The 18754-nt window shown below is 42.4% G+C and overlaps 1 protein-coding gene across 10 annotated transcripts in view; it reads left to right on the top strand.

The window, feature by feature from the left end:
- The first annotated feature begins 835 nt into the window (after positions 1 to 835).
- Positions 836 to 18754, top strand: part of LOC149309128 (junction plakoglobin) — a 67985-nt gene continuing 50066 nt past the window's right edge. For 2 of the 10 annotated variants that reach the window (XM_089531847.1, XM_089531849.1), the window contains exons 1-3: positions 849 to 908; positions 3548 to 3638; positions 4160 to 4279. The gene's annotated coding sequence lies outside the window, so the exon portion shown is untranslated. Of the gene's footprint in view, positions 909 to 3547; positions 3639 to 4159; positions 4280 to 13515; positions 14395 to 18754 lie in introns of those variants that run through there. The other 8 variants (XM_089531843.1, XM_089531842.1, XM_089531851.1 and 5 more) reach the window with 6 other exon arrangements.

Genomic DNA, 18754 nt, shown 5'->3' with positions numbered 1-18754 from the left:
ACCATTTTAGTCACTCTCCTTTGGACATGCTCCAGTTTCTTAACATCCTTTTTAAATTGTGCTGCCCAGAACTGGACACAATATTCCAGGTGGAGCCTGACCAAAGCAGAATAGAGTGGCACTATTACTTCCCTTGATCTAGACACTATACTTCTATTGATGCAGCCTAAAATTGCATTGGCCTTTTTAGCTGCCCCATCACACTGTTCACTCATGTTCAACTTGTGGTCTACTTGGACTCCTAGATCCCTTTCACACGTAGTTTCATTCATCCAAGTGTCTCCCATCCTATATCTGTGCATTTCATTTTTCCACCCTAAGTGCAGTACCTTACATTTCTCCCTGTTGAAGTTCACTTGCCCATAGGGAATGATTGAGGAATATTTTCCCATAGGAAACCATACTTGCCCATAGGGAATCACTGGGGAATTACTGGGCAGGTATTCCCCAATGATTCTCTATGGACAAGTAGGGCTTCTCTATGGGCAAGTCCTGTCATTTGTTTTAATACACGCCAGAGACTGTTCCCTTTCGCTTCATAAAACCCTTTTCATTCAAACTCCTCCCTCCCTTCCCTCCCCCTTCTCGGCCACGCCCTTTGGCCATTGGCTCCGCCCACATCCGCCAGGCTCCGCCTCCCCACCCGCCTCGAGCCGCAGCCCTCGGCCCCGCCTCCTTCTCCAATCAAAAGACGGGAACGCCGAGGCAAAATTGGGCGTGGCCACGGATGGGGTGGCCACGCCCCATGGTGTTCCGAGCAGCCAACCAGAGCCGCGGGAGGCGTGGCCTGTGTCCATGGGGACCAGGGCTGGGCTCAGGCGAGGTCTCTCTTCTTTTCCCCCATTGTTCACTGAGGAGGCGAGTCACTCGGAGCGGGGCGGAGGCGAGAAGGGCGCTGGCGACGGCAGGTGGGTCCCGACGCGGGGAAGGGGAGAAGCCCCTCGGGAAGTGTGTTTGTGGGGAGGGGGCGCCCCGAGCCAGCGGTTGTGAGTCGGCTCCGTTGGTAACGAAGTTACTCGGGGTAACTAGAGTAACTCAGGGTAACTAAAGTAACGGGGCTGGGTGTGGTTGGGCGGCTCTATAGTGTATATTGTTGTTTCTTGTTTTTCTTCTCGACCTGTGGCCACCCTAAAGCGGACCTATATCACTTCAAGTTTCCAAAGAGGTGGGTTGCCTCTGAGGCTGAGAGAGTGTGACTTGAGTATAGTTGTCCGGGGGGTTTCAGGGGCAGAGCGGGATTCGAACCCTCCTCTCCAGAGCCATAGTCCAACGCTCAAACCATAGAATCCTAGAGTTGGAAGAGACCCCAAGGGCATCCAGCCCAACCCCATTCTGCCATGCAGGAACTCTCAATCAAAGCATCCCCAAAGACAGATGGCCATCCAGCCTCTGCTTAAAGACCTCCAAGGAAGGAGACTGTATTACAATCAGAGGGAGTGTGTTCCACTGTCCAACAGCCCTTTCTCTCAGGACGTTCCTCCTAATGTTGAGTGGAATCTCTTTTCCTGTATCTTGCATCCATTGTTCTGTGTCTTATTCTCTGGAGCAGCAGAAAACAAGCTTGCTCCCTCCTCAACATGACATCCCTTCAAGTATTTAAACAGGGCTTTCATATCACCTCTTAACCATCTCTTCTCCAGGCTAAACATCCCCACTTCCCTAAGGCGTTCCTCATAGGACATGGTTTCCAGACCCTTCACCATTTTAGTCGACCTCCTTTGGACATGCTCCAGTCATCCCTTCATTGCCGATGGGGAAACCCTACACAGGAAAGGGGCAAGAGAGCCGCCTGGGGGCAAATGGGGAGTGCACAGCAAAACCAAAAGAAAGGACAGATTGGTTTTGGAGAGTGTGTGTGTGTGTAAATATGGGGTTAGAGATCCTTTGGTCAAATGTCACACTCTCTCAGCCTCAGGGGAAGGCAGTGGCAATGGCAAAGCCCCTCTGAAGCAACTTGCCAAGAAAACCATGCGATAGTGTCGCCTTAGGGTCCCCATAAGTTGGAAATGCAGGCAAACAACACACAAAACCTTCTTGCAGTGTCTTGGGGGTGGTGTCCCTTTGGGAGGCTGGGGGATGAAGTGAGATTTCACCTGGGAGAGGATTTACAAAGCCACCGGTTGGCGAAGCGGTGAGGCGCTAATCTGGGTGAGTGGGGTGCTGTTGTGTTGTGTTGCCCTGGTTGGGTCTAAAGATTTGGCACTTTGTTAGAAAGATCAGATGCGGTGGTGGTTTTAACTGTCTGGATGCAAGGTGGGTCTGAAGGAGGGATGGAGGAATGTATGGAGTGGGGAGAAGTGAAGGTTTGGGGAGTGAAGACCTCAGCACTGGGGAGTAAAGGAGCTGAAAGTGGGCAGAAGGAATGCCCACTTTCAGTAGGGAAGAATAAATAGAGTTGGAGGTCTATAATGGATGTAAGGAAGTTAGGAAGGATCTTGAAACTGAAGCCATTGGGGTCCCAGATTGGATCAGTGGGGTTATGGTCAGAGGGTTGTAAAGGTGCAGGAGATGGGGGTCACTGTTCTAGCTTGAGGTATGTTGGGGTGGAGGTACACCATGCTGAAAATAGAGAAGGGCAAGCCTTATAGATCCTGAATGAGAGGGGGAAATGGAGATCTAACTTGCAAAGAATTGTTGGTGAAAGTAGGGAAAAGCAATTCTTTGTAGATCATAAGGAAGAAGAGTAAATGGAGGTGGAGGTACAACATGCACTGAATTGTTGGTGAAAGCAGGGAAGGGCAAGCCTTTGTAGATCCATAGTGAGAAGAGTAAATGGAGGTGGAAGTACACCATGCCAAGAATTGTTGGTGAAAGTGGGGAAGGATAGGCCCTTCTCAATCATAAATAATAAGAAGAAATTGGACAGGGATGGAAGCAGATATTAGACATTATTGGAGGGAGGGACAGAAGAAGGAGCCAGATGTTGGCTGGGTGGGAATTTCTGAACCCAGAGTTATTATTGTTTGAATCCCCTGGTTTAGGGCTGTTCTTGTTCCTGTCTGGAGGTCTGTGCCCTTGCAACTGACATGTATTGTGACCCCACATTAATGTGGAATATTAGTACTTAGCCATGCAAAGTCTAGGTTGGGGGCAGATCAGATCCTGTAAACAGAGACCAGTGGTGAGGGAAGAGAGCATGTCGCTTGAATCTGAGGGAAAATGTGGGATATGTATGTTAATTTTGACTTCTGCAAGACTCTGTTTTATTTAAATGTGGCTTTCTGTGTTTAGCAATAGGCTGAAAGATGCAGCTAAAATAGTTATTATCCCTTCCATCTGTGACAGTTGAATGACATCCCTCCTCCCCAGCATTCACAGAAGGAAATATGTATATGAGCACTGCCTTTGTCCATTGTAAAAAGTGTGTGTGGTACCAAATGTCTCTTTTGTGACTTACAAAATCTGTCTGTGGATAAGGGATTGGCAAGCTGCTTCCGTCGTTCATAATCCACTATTTTAAAAAAAAGTATTGGTGATATTTGGCTATCATGTTCCAACAGTGAGTTGTTGTGTTTTGGAATTTCATAACCTCGCTTGTCTCTTCCAGACACACCCTTTGATCTGTGTTTTCCCAGAAGCAAATTATTCATCACCCTTCAGCCATTTTAATAGTCTTCCATTAAAGAAAGAAGCACAAGGTACATTGCTACCTTCTAAAGTGTAAACAGTTAAAAGAGTTTTGGTGATAGTATGGAGATTTCGGGTGTTTTTGGAAACTGGGTTTCTTTTTGCTTCTTCTCTGGAAATACTTGTAGAAGTTCAGCCAATTTTTTTTTTTGTTTGTTTCTTGTCACAACATAAACATTGAAAAATCAGTTCAGATAGTCTCTTAGTGGTGAAGGTGTATATAGCCATGCTAGGACTTTCTTCTTAAATATATAGGATATATATTAAATGGTTTCCCACTTCACCAAATATTAGATGCGCAGTAGAAAACCTTTGCCAGACTTTTGATGGAACACAGTTTGTTAATTGAATGGGGGTAATTTCTAGGAAGGGTTTTTTTGGGTTGCCAAAAGTGTATGTTCTTTGAAGGGCCTCTTAAAATCTCTAAATGTGTTCTAATTAGAATAGTTAATTGCACAGCATAAAATGTTTCTGCATTAATGTGAATCTAAGTAGCAAGTCAGGTACTAAAAGAAAGAGCTCTGTTTTACAGATGTACTTGGATGCTGGAACATGGCTCAAGATACTTATTGAGGACAGCCTGTTGTTGGAGAGTGAAGCCATACTAAGAATTAAGACTCTTAAAACAACCAACCAAAGTTGCTAGCATCAGGTGCTGTTGAAAGCTGGGAAGGCAGTTGAAAGGGACATAGAATTGCAAGCACTGTTTATATTGAATAAGTCATTTTAACTCCATACTGAGTTGATACCTAAATTATGTGAGAATTGCAGTGACATAAGCACATTTGTTTTATCCAACTCTCGGCATGATCTTTTTCTGGAGGGCTGAGGCTAGCAATGTGGGTGTTGCTGGTGCTTAATTATCCTGTGTCTCTCTTAAACAAGAAGAGCAAAACATTTGTCTCTTTGTAAAGAGAGAGCTTCCTTGTAGCTGCAGAATTGCTGTTGGTGTAGTCTTGCTCAAACTTGAGTCTTCCCTTGCTAGCCCAGTTTTGGATGCTTAAAAAACTTTCTCTAGCTAATGGAATGACAAGATCACAGCTCATTCAGCTTGGTGTATGAATCTGTTGCTAATGTTCTTGCTTAAAGCATAAGTGTCTTGACATGTTTGCTTTCTGACGCAGCTCTATTGTTACTACTTAAAAGACCCAGAACACCAGGTATTTTGCTGCTTTGTGTGCTGAGTGAGTCATATGGGAATCTTATGTGCTTCACAAGACTGTTGGTGTTTTGGGGAAGGGAAACTGGAAACCCAGAAGCTGCTGACTGTATATGTTCCCTGTGTATGTCCTGTATCTTCAGTTCCATCCATTTTTAAGCTTAGCCCTTGTAAATTGTGTTACATAATGCAAACAGAGAGTGTGTGTGTCTGTGTGTGTGTATGAAAGAGAGAGAGAGAGAGAGAGTAAATGCAGGAAATGCACTTTTGTGATTAGAGTAAAGGAAGTGGGCACTTGAGACTAGGATTTCATCTTGGTGGTTCTGCGGTAGAACTTCTGTATGACCTTGAAATAAGCAGCCCTACTTAACAATATATTCTAGGAAGCTTGCATACTGTTTATAGATGTGTAGGGACCGGGAACTGTGCACTAGGAAGGGATCTCATGTGTTTTGGATTGGTAAAAAAAATTCGAAGGAAAGCCTGCTGAGTTAGTAGGTGTGCCTGAGTTTTCCCTTTGTATGTCTTGAAACTTTGGTTTTGTAGGGCTCTCATACTCTTTGTTGCTTTGGTCAGGCTAAGATACATGGAACTGGGGAAACTGGGAGGCTGAAGCTGAGGCTGACCTGTGAGTATCAGATTTAGGACTCAGGACCTAGATCTCTCACCTTTGTCTTTAGGTGATTCTGTAGATGTGGACAAATCACCCATTATCTCAGTTGTCCAATCAGGAAATTGGGCAGTTGTTTAGAGCCAAGATCCTTTGTCGTCCGTCTGGTAGAGTGTATCAGCATTGGAGTAGCATCTGCCTGTGCCCCCAATAGCCAGATATAGGTCGATAGCATCTTCAGCTAAGATTCACTGAGGCATAGCTAGATACTTCTCTAAATCCCTTTGCTCTCCACCAGTCACAAAATAGCCATTCAGGGTGGCCTTTGCAATAAAATGGTGAGCCCTGGAGATGCTTTGGTGGATGTCGAGGGTGGAAGAGAATACCAAGTTCTGCAAGGACTAAAACAGGGACATATCCATAAAGTGAACTTAACACTTGTGTATGTCATTAACAGGTTGCCAACCTAATAGTGCTCTATATCAGTGCTACTCAAACTAGGGGCCCCTAGACTGGTGCTGGTCTGTGAGGCGTTAGCTGTCCATCTGCAGGGAATTTCCAGGAAGGAAAGAAACAGTTATAGCCAGTGGACTCAAATATGGTACTGGTCCCTGGTGCATTAGAGGGGGGAAAACCTGGTCCACCACATCAGGTAGGCTGAAAAGCACTGCTCTTTATGTGGTAGCCACAGCAGGAAGATATGTAGAGCAAAGTGGTGTACCTTAAGATCTCTCCCTCATGCTTTTGATAGCCTGACTTTACACCTGAAATATGTTCCTTCTGACAAGCCCTTTCCAAGAAAATGTACTTATAACATGTGCTCTCCACAACTATAAGATCCAGCAATTCTCAGATAAAGACAGAAATCTCAAGTTCCAAGTTTGAGGGTTTGCTGTATACACTGTTAAAAATGGCTGTGGCTACTTCTTTAGACCTAGTCCCCTCCCCTCCTATGTACTTTGCTCCCTGGGAGATTTGGGTGGATGAGTCAATGAGTGTTGTTCTTGAATTCTGATTTCTTTGTGAATGAATGCATTTTTAAGCCAACCAAAACATTGTTCATGGACTGTACCAGCGTGCATCTCCAGTAGTTCAACACATCCCTTACATTTATCCCTATACGTGGAAGATTGGAGTCTATCTTCCCCACCAAAAATATTTCTTGGGATAAGTTTTTTGAAGCTGTCCTCAACCTAAAAGGAGGCTGCTGGGTTAGAGTTGGGAATTCCTTTCTTTGCGGCTGCCTTTTAATCCTGGCACAGGGTGAGGCAAAGGGTGTTCTAATTGCATTAGCCAAATGATTCGCTTAATTAATCAGGCTTGCAGCACAGATGAAAGGATAAGGCTGGGGAGTTGCCTGGGAAAAGAGAAACTAAGAAGGTGCCTGGAAAAGAGAGAGAGAGAGATCCAATCTGGATGGAACTGATCAGTATAATAAAATGTGTGCAGGCATGTATGTGCAGGTAGCACAATGTGCCTTCCTCAAAGAGCCAAGCAGGTCTTAAATTGAACTCCAAGTTCAGGCCCAACCAATATGGAAGAATTTTGGCTAGCATTTGAATTCTCCAAAAGTGTTGTAATGAATGTCACAACCATGACTTTTATCAGAAACCAGAAACTTCTGCAAGTTCTTCCCGCTTAATTCTGCCTTCCTGCTTAATGTTCTGTATGGTGTCCTAGAGCTTGCTTATTTCCTCTTCCTTCTCCCACCAGTTTAAGCATATTTGTTATGGTATGTCTTTCACCCCTTCACTGATTTTCCTCTGGGCTTTAAGATTTTGCTGAAGAATAATGACAAAAAATACCATGTATGAATATGACTACTTTTACTACAGGTTGAACCTACCTCATCTCCTTCATTTAAAACAAAGACAATAGAACAGTGGACCAGTATTGTTTGAAAGGACTGCAGTTGGTACTGGAGCTTTAAAAATATTATTTTGGTCCTGAACAATTTCTGACCCATTTGGATCCCAATAAATGCTCATATTTCAGTCTCTATATTTGAATTTGTCTCTTTATAGAAAACAATAATAGCAACAACAACAAACATCCACATAGAGATTGAAGTTTGTGACCTTCTAATGGGCTGTTCTTGAACTAAATTTTCATACTTTAAGAATGTGTTAGTTACACCACTTCTGATATCAACCAGGTATACTGGTTCCTGATGCTTTTGTTTTACTATCTTATTTGAAAGTTGCCCAAAGTGGGTAGATTTGGGTGTAGTTAACCGAATTATGCATTTTGCTTGTGGCAAGGCAGCCATATGACTTCATTCCTGTGAGTGAGTCATGCTAGAAATCCTCAGACCATGTATGTGCATGGTCAGATTGGCCATTACTTATTTTCACTGAAACTACATTTAAGACAAATATACAAATGCCATTTTGAAGTTTCTTGGGGAGGCTACTCAAAGAGCAGCTGTGCAAGCCTTTTAAATGAGCAAATTGCTGGGATAAAATGGGAAAGGTAAAGTTATATAGGTGTGACTGTAAGGGCTTTGTTTCCCTAGGCGTGGTTGTCTTAGAACAAGTCATGCCTGCTTTCTTTGCTGGTGTGGTAATGGAAATGCACTTTATTGCACTTTTTAAAAAAACAAATGTATCTAAACATGTAGAAGATGCTAAAGATCTTATTGTTTTACTTCTGAACCCTGGATTGAGAGATTGGTTGAGGGTGTCTGACAGAATAGTCTATCAAGATAGTTAACTATGAGCCTGAAGCATCCCTGATTAATATAGGTGAGATGGAAGACAATGCTATCAATCCTACTCACATGTAATTGCTATCTTGAGTGGGTTTTTGGAAGAGGTAGCAGTCATACTAGAGAGCCAGCATGGTATAGTGACTTGGGCATTGGACTAGGATTCTGGAGACCAAAGCTTAAATCCTGGCTCAGCCATGTAAACCCACTGGGTGACCTTGTGTAAAGCAAGTTCTCTCAGCCTCAGAGGATAGCAATGGCAAACCACATCTGAAGAAACTTGCTAAGAAAATCCCATGATATGAGGCCTGAGTGTCCCCATAAATCAGAAATGACCTGAAGGCACACAACAACAGTGTCATACTGGTTATGCTTAGATTGAAGTTGGTGGGATAAGTCTCACTGAAAGTATGTGGATGGTGCAGGTTGTAATTCACTATGCTACATTGACAGGAGGAGAGGCCTTAGCAGACATAGTGTGGTAGCTACAGGAATAATGTGTCACAAAAGGGGACTATATCCAAGGGTAGTCATGTTGGCCATGTCGCAAAGTACAATAACATCCCAAATCCACAAAATAGTGCTTCCTTAAAAGGACTAGGAAGTTATGCATGATACAGCACATGTGCTCCATGAACACTACTGTTTCAGTGGAACACTAGGGTTAGAAGCCAGTGTCCTGCTAAAACATACACATTCTGTCATGGCAGTTAGGAGGGCTTGCCAGAAATTAAATCTTACCTTTTGCATTGAGATTGTGCCAGTAGAACCTGTTGGCTAAAGGGTCTTGTGACTCATACCTGTTAGTCCTCAAGCCTGAAGCCTAGTATGTATTATGTTTTGAATGAAGGAAATCCCCAGCTTAAATAATACTTAACAGTGTTATAGGCATAGTTTAAAAGAGTGAAACTTTTCAAAGAAGTAACAAGTTTGTGAGTTAAATACTGGCTGTGATGATCCTTTGTGGGATGATTATTTGGAAGGGGGTCACTTGAATTTGCAAGCTAATGTGTAGCAATTTTATATGTAGAATTATTACATGTGTGGAAGGTTAGTGTTAAGTATTTCAGAGTTCATGAGCAGAATGTCAGTTTCTTTTCACTAGATTTTTGCAGGTAGTTTGCTGAATGGTTGCCTTCTTGCTATCTTGGAATTCCTTTATTCAGCATAACTATGCACATATCTCTCTTTCTCCAAGTTAATAAACAGAACTCTTTTTCATATGGCTCATTCTCTCTCCTTTCTAGAGTCATGATGATGTCCTATGCTTTGGAAGATTTTCTGTGTTATATTGGAATCAGATAGGTTAACAAAGAATTGAGAGTTGTATGAGAGTGTTACAGATCTGGACTGGTCTTAAACCCCATAGGTTATGGCCTTAATCAAAGTTCTTACCACTTGGCTTCAATAGCTGTCTGTGTAGCATTCAGATAACTGATTGGGAGAGACATAAACATCTCCTTGACATTAGTCTGACAGCTCTGTAAAGGTTAATGCTTTGTTAGTCTCATGTATTTAACTTACTTTAATTGCTAGGTTTCCCTATGGAGAGGCTATTGAGTGAAGTTAAGCCTTTTCCACAAATTGACACACACATCACTTTGTTTGGCAAACCTTAACACAATCCTCATATTGAGAGATGCCTGTAGAACATGTAGAGAGCCATGGCATCAGTGCTAAACTCCCTTTTTTTACAAAGGTGTGGGTAGAGTACCTCTCTTGTTTTAAAATGCATATATTGAAAAGTGTGGTTCATAAATGAATAGATGGGTCTGACAATGGATGCAATGAAAGCTTTCAGCCCATCTCTTCTTTGCTGATGTTTATCAAAGCAGGCTGTAAAAAGCACAGAATACTCAATTAAGCTGTCTTTGGAAATGTGGACCCTGTAATTCCTCAACCTGGAAAGCTTCCAGACAATGTCATGAAAAACCCATTTCCCTGCAAATTTGGCTTAAATTAACTTGGCTGCATTTAGTTTTCTAGGGATTGTAGTAGTACTTTTTGCTGGGGGAATGTAGGTTCAGTGACTTTAATAGGTAGACAATTTCCTAGCAAGCAAAAGGTCAGAGTGGAATGATGCCTTATTGTAGGGGCAAACTCCCTTAATTGTGAAAATGGCCTCTTTTAACTGTTTTCCCCCCCAAGAAAATTGTTTTGATGCCCAGCAGTCATCTGGGCATTATGGAAATGCTACACTGCTTTCCTTGTTCAGCCATTTCAGAACAGTTGATTTTTATGGTCTGTTGTCTAACCATCCATAGATGGGTGTGTCCATTATTATAAGCTATTGCTGAAAAGGATATAATGCGTACATTTAAGAAGTGCCAGGAAAGGCTGGTGTGTTTGTGTCCATCATTCCTAATCATAGGCTAATGTATTTAGATCTATAACACATTCTGTCCCTAAGGCTGTGGGAGTGTAACAAGAAACGTTTATCTCTGCTGTCCTTGTGTTCGATTAGGAAAATGGGGACTGTGAGAAAGCAGGTTGTTAGCTTCACTCGTTCATTGCTTAAATTATCAGAACCAATACAGTTGGAATCTAAATGTTGGATGTCTGGTATTGACATTGTCAGGTTATTTTATTTGGTTTCTCTAGCATTCTGAGGCTGATATTTTTCCGATAGTAACTTTGTTTTGATTTTAATATGATGAGGCTTTGACAGAATAACCACCCGAAAGGTTAAAGCTTTGGAACAGCTTACATATTGGCTCTAATCATTGTTTAGCAACTAATCTATTAGATCGTAGAAGGATTAGAGGTGTGTCTAGTGTCCCACTCATTTGAGTAATTTTTCCATCAAAGTGTGAGGTAATTTTAATGCTGCCTTCATGTCAAGATAAGGTTGTGCTTCCTCTGTGGTGGATCAGGGAGTGTAGTAATCGTTTCAGGAATCCTAATGAAGAATGGTTTAAAAGATTGCGGCTTGGACTGCAGAACTGATTACCCCCCCCCCCCCAAAAAAAAAATAGCACCTTCTAAGTTCACCCCATAGAATCATCGTGAGCAGTACAGTAACTATCTTGAGGAAAGCTATGTTAGCCCATAAAACAATTGATTTTGAAGTTGTTACATCAATGCATGAAAATAAAATTATGCAAAATTCTCACAAGGCAAAAGAGACTTCTGTCCAGTCATGACCTAAAGTGGGCATAATGCTGAAGTGGTATCTGGAACATGACTAGTTTTGATACATTGATGGCCCTTTAGATGTTTTTAATATGGAAGAAGGCAGCATATCTCGTCCTCTTCATTCCCACTTCAGGGCTGGCAAATGGCGAGTCCTCTTGGGCAATAAGCTGTGTATGCATCGTAGTAGTCCACCTACTCACAATCATTTGATAGATACACTTGTGGGTAGGTGCTTTATGCAAAGTAGGCAGAGTTGGGTTTGTTCAGGTAACACCCTACCTCTGCTGTGACATGACTGTATTAGATAGAAATTTGGGAGGAACTTTGGTTGAAGCCTTGTTTAAATTATTTGCTTGTTTTTGTTTTGGTGACACAGTTAGACTCCATTCCTCTGAGTGGCAGAAAGATATGACTTTACAATACTAGTGTGCTGGATGAACTATCGGCTAGCTGCTCTGGGAACTAGATTATTCATATCTTGAAGTGTGTGTGTTGTGTTATGTGCCTGCAGGTCAGCTTTTGACTCAAGGCAACCCTATCATAGCATTTTTGTGGGAAGATTTGTTCAGAGAAGATTTGGCATTGCCTTCTTTTGAGGCTGAGAGAATTTAACTTGCCTAAGGTCACTCAGTAGGATTCTACGGCTGAACAGGATTTAAATTTCCTGGAGTCTCAGTCCCATACTCAAACCATTACCTCTTGCTGGCTCTTGTTAATGGGCCAGTTCCAAATAACATTCGCTGCCAGCCAGCTTTTGAAGGCTCACTGTGACAGTTGGACATTTCCCACTAAGGCTTATAGCAGTACCAGCTCTGTTCAGATCACTCTCCAGAGATACATCTTTGTTATCTTACTCTGGCAATGAACCAACCCAAAGGGAACAAGTGGTATTTCTCCTTTTTCAAATGGGCTCTGTTAACAACTGGAGGCCTTAGGAAACCTGCCTCTCTACTCCCGGAACAACTGTCATTAAGTATGTTCAGTACAATCTTCTCTCTTAGCAGCCTCTAGGTTTGGAAAATCAAATAAGCAGCCTTCCAGAAACTGCACAGCTGTCTGCAGGTGTATGTGTGTCTCTGTGTGAAGTTCGGTTCGCAGTCAGTGTGGTGTTGTCTTGTGTGTAGGACTCATTTCTTATTTGACTGTCAGTTGTGGCCAAGTTTCCTCTTACTCTGTGTTGTGTTTAATCCTAGATGATGAAAAGTGTATTATTAAGAAGTAGATAGTGGCCTGTTACAGACAGCCAAAATAAAGCTGCTTCGAGTCACAGTGGAGGTATGGTGTTTCAATGATGCATGCGTCCTAAGAGTCCAGAAGTCGCACCAAAGCCACGCTCCAGCCTGGAGTGTGGCTTTGGTGTGGCTTCTGGACTCTTAGGATGCATGCATCATTGAAACACCATACCTCCACTGTGACTCGAAGCAGCTTTATTTTGGCTGTCTATTTAATGCTCCTCTGTGTTGGGAGCATCTTTTTAAAAGTAGCAAGCTTATAATCCTCATGGTTGCTGAGAGAGAAAAATATCCTCTGTTTTAGGACATTGAAGAAATAGCACACTCGGTCTCAGCCTATTCTGTCCTCCCACCTCCATGCTTGTGTCCTTGGACTGCCTTTTCACAATATTTCCCCATCTGTCTAATGCTGTCAACTTTGCATGCTGGGACTCTGCCTGATGCCATGTTTAGGTTTACTCTTAGGCAATAGCTAAGAGCAGCCTTGTCCTACTAGTGTTTCTTAAGGCCTGAACAGAGAGGCCAAATGAAGCAGCTTCAGGCCACTTTGGAGGTATGCTGGTTAAATGACGCACATGTCCTAAGAGGCTAGGACCCGCACTCCGGCCCTAAGGACCGGAACGTGGCTTAAGTGTGGCTTCTGGCCTCTTAAGACATGTGTGTTGTTTAAACAGCACACCTCCAAAGTGGCTCAAAGCTGGTTCATTTGGCCTGTCAGTTCAGGCCCATAGCTTATTAATTCCTTCAGTAGTTTGCTTTCTAGAGTTCTGGGCACACTGTGTGTGGCATGTTCATGATCTGCATGACACAGGTTGGTTGTATTCAGGTGCATGCAGGTAGTCTTTTGTTGTGTTCGTGTGCATGCTGGTGAGCAGGTGGTCTTTTTATCCCTGATTAGTTTTTCCCAGGTTATATTTAGCATAGATACAGTTTATGTAATGTGTATAGAGATTGCTGATCTGTACAGTGTTCTGCTTGTACTGTCTAATGATGCTGATTTTTTTCTCCATCTGTTTTCTAAATTGTATGTCACACTTTCTCCTAGAAATATCCATGATCATTTCAACAAGTAACAACAGTACTGAGTTTGAATACAGTTTCCCTTTGAGGTATTTTTTGCTTCAGTTTTCTTGGTTACAGAAGATGAGCATCCTTGCCAAGAGTTACAGGGCCATGGAGGTCGCACGGCTTGTTTCAAAATCGAGCCATGGCCTGTTGAGAAGACTACGCTGCTTGTGTTGTGTCTTGCATCTGAGATCTACAGGACCGTGCAGCTTGCAACTTAGTGTGTTACTCCCTGCTGCAAGTTTTCTTAGCCCTTCAGTTCACATTCATGCTTGAGGAGATGTGCAACAGTCCTGTAAAACTTGATGCTGTTTCAGTGGCCTCACACAGTGAGGAACATTCTCTGAACTGTCAGGCTGTCTCTGCACTGAGGCACACGTACGGCACTCAGGTTGTGGGAGTGATTGGAGCCTGTCAGTTGTACTTATTTTGACGGCTGGAACACCTCTTTCTACTTCCTCGCTGATGAGGTAGCAGAAGTTGCTTGCAGAAGGTCAAGGTTAGCGGAGACGGCTAACAGGGCCCATGCTGATGTGAACAACGGCTTCAGTTTTGAAGATACATTGCAGTTTTAATGCCTTGTCTATACTTTAATGCTCTTGGAAAGGAATTCAGAGTCAGATGGAACAAGCTCATCTTAAAAACTCTGCTCTGGATGCTCATCTGAATCTTACCACTGCAGGACTCACTCCATGTTTTCCTGTATGCAACTGCCATCTATAATACAAAGAGAGATGAGGAAAGTGAGGCCTTCCAGATGTTGAACTTCAACTCATCTCTTGCCATAGGTTATGCTGGCTAAGAAAGATAGTGGTTGCAGTTCAGCAGCATCTGGAAGCCTATTCCTTTCTTGCTCCTGGTTAGTACTTCACAAGTTATATTCAAGATAGGTATTATTTGAGTAATAAGTACAGAGATTGTTGACTCATACACTGCTGGACTTTTCTGCTTGTAACATTGAACATGTGGACACTTTACTCAGATTGCTGATCTGTACACTGGGTCACATGTAATAGAATATACAGGTTTTCATGCAGATATTTCTGGGTTTACATTGCTGTTCAGATGTTCAGATTCTTGATTAACAAACATTAGAAATAAGAAACTTTGAGGTCTTGCTAAATGTTTTTTTTTTAAAAAAACTAAGCAGTTAAAAAAAACAACCCAAACCTCTGTTATACACTGCACAAAAGTCTTAACATGTCCTGTTGGACTTGCATAGGACAGTGTTTTCTGGAAAAGTTACTAGTTTTAACCAAACCATTATAAATGTAAATTGCTCAGTTGTATAGAGTTTAATTTATTTATCCACCAAAAGCAGAATTACCAGATTCTGGAAATAGAAAAAAAGGTTAATGAGAGCCAAAAATAATTGTTGACAACAACTTAACAAAGAAGGAGAAAAGAAGGGAAGAAAGCAATGGATTGCAAGAAACATCCGCTTAATCCATTTACGGGCTCAGGCTGATCCTGCTACAAATCCTTGAGTTAGGATGCTGGGCTTCATCCTAATAAAATAATAAAATAAAATTTTTATTTATATCCCGCCCTTCCTGCGATCAGGGCGGCTTACAACAGAGATTAAAACAATCCATACAATACAAAAGATTAAAATACAAATACATCAGCCCTCCATTTAAAATAACAGGCATAAAAGCCCCATAGCCCAACCTCTTGGCCACGGAAGAGGAGGGAGGCCCACAGGATTTTAGTCGGGGAATGCCTGTTGGAACAGGAAGGTTTTCAGGTCCTTCCTGAATTGGGCCAGGGTGGTAGTCGAGCGGAGCTCAGTGGGCAGCGTATTCCAAAGGGCTGGGGCAGCCGTGGAGAATGTCCTCCGTGTGGTGGAGGCTAACCTAGCCCCAGGCACCTTCAGTAATTGCTGCCCAGACGTTCTGAGGGTGCGAGGCGGAATGTACGGGGAGAGGCGGTCCTTTAGGTATCCTGGGCCCAAGCCATTTAGGGCTTTATAGGTGATCACCAACACCTTATATTGAGCTCGGAAGCGGATAGGCAGCCAATGGAGGTCTTTCAAAACCGGTGTTATATGGCTGGTCCTGCTAATCTTTGCCACATCCTGCTGCTATACAGTTGCTATATTGAGAGTACTGACTACTTTTCTGTCCTCTGCGGTTTTCTGTAGTTGGTCCTGCCCTACACTCTTCTGGAGCTCTTCTTTGTCCGTTTCCTCTCTTGAATCTTCCAGTTTCCCTCAAAAGTGCCTCTCAGAGTCTTCATCAGAATTTTATTTGATGTTTCTTTGAGGACAAAAAGGATTGTGTTCCATGCAGACTATAGAGAATTACCATACCCATGTGTTCATCAACCCATACATGTGTTCACTCTACCAAGTATATGCTTGGTTTAGAACACATGTACAGTTTAATGTGTGAGCACACTTCTAGAAGGTGACTTTCTGTCTAAAGCAGAACTGGAATAGCTTTACAAGAACCTGTGGGATACATGCATTGGCTGTAGTGTCTTCAGCAGGTAGCAGAAATAATTTTCAGAACTTCTCACTTCTGGCCGTCTGTCATGATACAAATTGTAGCTTCAGTCCTTTAGAGCTCTCATGGGTGTGCTGGGAATACTTCTTAGAATAAACCCATAGCAGGTACATTAGCATGTCAAAATAAGACATAGTTTATTGCTTAAGCCACAAATTGCATGTCAGACAGCTGAAAAGACTGGGTTTTGCCTTCCCTATTTCTGGTATGCTTCTGTCCTGCCTCTATTGTCAGCTTGTTTTCAGGAGAGACATTGAAGAAACAGGCCAGGAGCAAGCCATGGTTTCAGCAGCCAGAGATTGTAAGCCAACAACAAATCGTAGATTGAGTTTCTGGTCTGTGGCTGGATAAGAAATGTGGCTTATTGGTACAGGTTGTTTGCACATCAAAAGAAGCCAGATTTCAACAAATAAAACAAATGGCTTTTATGATGTGCGAGTAATGTTAAAAATGTACCCTCCTCCCATTAAAAATTTGGAGGCCTGCTAACTTCTAACAACACATTTAGTTGTGGCTAGAATTTTGCTATCCTTTATATTTCTGAAATGGTTGTTGAATGGCTTCTTAATGAGAGTAAACTGATAATACTTACGTAATTGTGCTCAGAACTTCCTTTTGTTTGTGTTATTTGCAGTCAAGTTGAATTTTGTCTTGTGGTGTCTCTAGGACTGAGAGACCTTCAGGAGGCTGGTCCTCAGCTACCTGCTCAGGTCTTCCAAACTCAGTGAAATTGTGGCCTGCTTGATCAAATCAATCCATCTGTAGCGCTGTGTCCCTCTTTTCCTACTGCCTTTCACTTTACCAAGCATGATCATCCTTTCCAATGAGTTCCGCCATCGCATGATAAGCCAAGATACAACAGCGTCAGTTTAGTTATCTAAACACAGTTTTGCCGTGGCAAGATTCTACGGGTGACCCACTATAATATAGTTGATTTTGAGTTTGTAAGACATAAATGTAAGCATTTTTTTCTCCACACTTTTTGATTAGTAGTGGGTTTGAGTGTTGGACTATGACTGGAGACCAGGGTTCGATTCCCAGATTGGTCATGAAAAGCACTGGGTGACTTTGAGCAAGCCACACTCTCTCAGTCTCAGGGGAAGTAAACCCGCTCTAGACCAATCTTGCCAAGAAAACCCCATGATAGGTTTTTCTTAGGGTTACCATAATTCAGAAACGACTTGAAGGCATGCAACAAGAAAAAAACTTCTTCTAGCTTCCTCCATCTAATAGGACTATAAAGTTGAATTGGCATAATCAGCAGATTAACTTTGTTCCCCGAATTCTGTAGCATCAGAATTCTCCCTTGCACCTTTCAGCACTCAATGCAGATTTCAAGAGGTTGAAAGGGTTTCTCAGCCCTTTGGTGATTTGGGGAACATGGGGTTTAGAGGGGAGATTGCTCCCTCTTCATTCCATTGACAGAAGCAGTTCTGTCACAAGATGTAACTCTACTGGATCCTGACCATGGGTGTTCAGGGTATTTTGGTATTAGTTTTCTCCTCACCAGTTATTGCAACAATTATCACTGGTCACTCATCTTTACAATAGTCCACAGTAGTTTTTGTTAGGGAGTTTGTGAGATTATTGATTTTATATTTATAGTCCTCCCCATCCTGAAGGATGAGGATTAGAAACAAACAGTTTTTAAAGTAATTGTTGGGAGAGGGGAGACATGAGCCTGGAGCCTAGCCCTTGGACCCTTAAAGATTATGGCCCAAAGATAAGATGGAGACAGAGATGATTTACCTCTGTATCCTTGGGAAAGGCAAAGCCTCTGTTCTTTACTCAGTGGTCAAAAGGTTAGAAGTGTGTGTTTTCAGAAAGCTTGTTGTCCTCATTAGTGGCCATGCAAAGTAACAAAATTATAGGACAACTGGAGGCTGCCTAATCCTGAATCAGACCATTAGTTTATTTGTTGTAGTAACAACAATGCTGACTAGCAGTGGATTTTTTCTTAGCTCTATTTGGAAATTCCTGGTATTTCCTGGTGAGTTATCATCCAAGTATTAACCAAGTCTGACTGATTAGATTTTGAAATTAGATCTAGTGTGTTCACATTGGTATGACCTGTCAATGCCGTCTGCCATGATAGCTTCTCAGCTAACATGACTTAATGATGACACTGCTGGACATTGTGTACAAAACCTTCTGACGATACAGTATTGAAATATGGCATACTGAGAAATTATTTGAGTTAAACTCTGGGCATAACTCTGCAGAACCCAGATGATATTTTGGTGAGGTTTAAATCTATCCTGTGGATGTCCATCCTTGCACAACTACTACCTGTGGTTTTTCTGTGTTTCCCTAATTTGTATGGAATTCCCTAATTGAAATGTGACAAAGTTTCTGTTTCTTGTTGTGCCTTCAAGTCCTTTCTGGCTTATGGTGACCCTAAAGTGAACCTATCATTATGTTTTCTTGGCAAGATTTGTTCAGAGAGGTGTTGCCATTGCCCTCCTCTGATGCTGAGAGAGTGTGACTTGTCCAAGGTCACCCAGTGGGTTTCCATGGCTAAGTAGGGATTTGAATCCTAGTCTTCCAGAGTCCTAGTGCAGCACTCAAATCATTGCACCATGCTGGCTCTCAATACAGATTTTTCTGTATTGTGTGGAAATGATAAATCCGTGCTAGAACTAGGGCATGTGTTCAAGTGTGTTCGTACCTTATTGGTTTTCTAAGGAAATTTCATGTGACAATCAGGTGTTT

Source organism: Sceloporus occidentalis, unplaced genomic scaffold (assembly GCF_023333645.1).
Source record: "Sceloporus occidentalis isolate IW3139 unplaced genomic scaffold, rSceOcc1.0.p SCAF_7, whole genome shotgun sequence".
NCBI classification, from domain to species: domain Eukaryota; kingdom Metazoa; phylum Chordata; class Lepidosauria; order Squamata; family Phrynosomatidae; genus Sceloporus; species Sceloporus occidentalis.
The sequence above is the reverse complement of the archived record's forward strand: the minus strand, read 5'-3'. Positions and strand labels throughout refer to the sequence as shown.